We start from the raw sequence: 2,925 nt of genomic DNA, 5'->3' as shown, positions 1-2,925 counted from the left end.
ATGGAGCTTCTTCATGCGTTTGACACCTATGTGACCAAGGCGGCAGTGCCACAAGTATGTGGGACTATCATTATCAACCTTACATCTTTTGGTACTCACACTACGGATATGTGTAGCATTACGCTCGAGATTCATTAAGAATAAACCATTCACCATCGGAGCATGACCATAAAACATATCTCTCATATAAATAGAACAACCATTATTCTCGGATTTAAATGAGTAGCCATCTCGAATTAAACGAGATCCTGATACAATGTTCATGCTCAAACTGGCACTAAATAACAATTATTGAGGTTAAAACTAATCCCGTAGGTAAATGTAGAGGTAGCATGCCGACGGCGATCACATTCGACCTTGGAACCATTCCCGACGCGCATCATCACCTCGTCCTTCGCCAGTCTCCGCTTATTCCGCAGTTCCTGCTTTGAGTTACAAATGTGAGCAACTGCACTGGTATCAAATACCCAGGAGCTACTACGAGTACTGGTAGGTACACATCAATTACATGTATATCACATATACCTTTCGTTTTGCCGGCCTTCTTGTCCGCTAAGTATTTGGGGCAGTTCCGCTTCCATTGACCACTTTCCTTGCAATAAAAGCACTCAGTCTCGGGCTTGGGTCCATTCTTTGGCTTCTTCCCGGCAGGTTGCTGTAACGCCCTCGATGCGGCTATAGCTCCCACGTGTCGAGGCACGACTTAGAGACATAACCGCATTGAAAGCAATGTCGCAAGTCAGGCAATCATTACAACATCCCATGTAATACATAATAAAAGGGGGAGATAACATAGTTGGCTTACACTCGCCACGTCACATCAGAGTACATAAATAACATCCATCAAACAAACACTCATGGCCCGACTACGGCGCCAAAATGGAAAGAACCCAACATGCGACAAGGCCCTGAATCGAACCCCAACTAGGCACCACTACTGATCATCGGGAAAGGAAACATAATAACGCTGAGAGTCCTCGTCGAACTCCCACTTGAGCTCGTACTCGTCACCTGGAGCGAAATCACCTGGACCTGCATCTGGAATTATAGTATCTGTGAGCCACAGGGACTCAGCAATCTCGCACCCTCGCGATCAAGACTATTTAAGCTTATAGGAATGGATAGGCAAATATATGTGGAGCTGCAGCAAGCGACTAGCATATGTGGTGGCTAACCTTATATGCAAAAGAGAGCGAGAAGAGGAGGCAAAGCGCGAGCGAGAATCTAGAGGAACAACCTGCGCAAGCATTACTCCAACACCGTGTCCACTTCCCGGACTCCGCCGAGAAGAGGCCATCACGGCAACACACTCAGTTGATTCATTTTAATTAATTAAGGTTCAAGTTATCTACAACCGGACATTAACAAATTCCCATCTGCCCATAACCGCGGGCACGGCTTTCGAAAGTTCAATCCCTGCAGGGGAGTCCCAACTTAGCCCATGACAAGCTCTCACGGTCAACGAAGGAATAGACCTCCTCCCAAGACACCGATCAGACTCGGTATCTCGGTAAGTCAAGACATTCGACAGGTTAAAACAAGACCAGCAACACCGCCCGAATGTGCCGACAAATCCCGATAGGAGCTGCACATATCTCTTTCTCAGGGCACACTCAGATTGTCTTAGGTACGGGTAGGCCAGCCCAGAGTTGCCCCTGGTGCCACCGAGGCTGACGGTGGACCAACACTCAGAGGAGCACTGGCCCGGGGGGGTTAAAATAAGATGACCCTTGAGTCTGCAGAACCCAAGGGAAAGAAAAGGGCTAGGTGGCAAATGGTAAAACCAAGGTTGGGTACTGCTGGACAAGCTTTAATCAAGGCGAAATATCAAGGGGTTCCCATTATAACCCAACGCGTAAGGAACGCAAAATCCGGGAACATAACACCGATATGACGGAAACTAGGGCGGCAAGAGTGGAACAAAACACTAGGCGAGAGGCCGAACCTTCCACCCTTTACCAAGTATATAGATGCATTAAGATAAACAATATAAGTGATATCCCAACAAGTAAATAAATGTTCCAACAAGGAACGGCTCCATCTTCACCTGCAACTAACAACGCTATAAGAGGGCTGAGCAAAACGGTAACATAGCCAACAACGGTTTGCTAGGACATGGTGGGTTAGAGGTTGACATGGCAATTGGGAGTTCTGACAAGCAAAAGGTAGGCATCGTAGCATTGGCATAGCAAGAGCGAGCAAACTAGCATAGCAAAGATAGTAGTGATTTCGAGGGTATGATCATCTTGCCTGCACAGTCGTCAGAGTTGACTGGATCCTCACAAGCAAACTCAACGGGCTCCTCGGTAGCGAACTCGTCTCCCGGCTCTACCCAACAAGACAAACAAGCAACAAGGATACAATCAACACGTGCAAGACCAAGCAATATGATGAAATGATGATATGCTATGCGGGATGCGATGCGGGATGCAAAAATGCAAGATATGACAGGAAATGGCATGAACCTGGCCTCAACTTGGAATTCCAGGGTGCCACTGGATAGAGGGGATGAAATCGCTTGAAAACGATATAAAGATCATTGGAATCGGAGCTACGGTTTGGAAATGGAGCGTTTTACGAAACGAATGACACCGGTCTGCGATTTACAGCAAGTAGGCATCTAAACGCAACGAAATGAACATGCTACAGCCACCAAACATGGCAACAAAATACATGGCAGTGATGCCCACAAGATTCTTAACAAATCACTAGCACTGATCTATAGGCAAATTCATCCATTAAGAGGTTCAAACAAGCATGGCCAAAAACGCAAACGCAAAACAGATTCCAGACTTAAGTGAAATTAACACTAGCCTGAAATTTCAGATCACGAGCCCTCTTCGGAGCAGCAAAACAACATGATACATGACTGAACATGACAAGTAAGAACATGGCATGGAGCTACTCAACAAGCTTAACAAAACC

This window comes from Triticum urartu, chromosome 7 (genome assembly GCF_003073215.2).
Source record: "Triticum urartu cultivar G1812 chromosome 7, Tu2.1, whole genome shotgun sequence".
Taxonomy (NCBI): domain Eukaryota; kingdom Viridiplantae; phylum Streptophyta; class Magnoliopsida; order Poales; family Poaceae; genus Triticum; species Triticum urartu.
Note: the sequence above shows the minus strand (reverse complement) of the source record.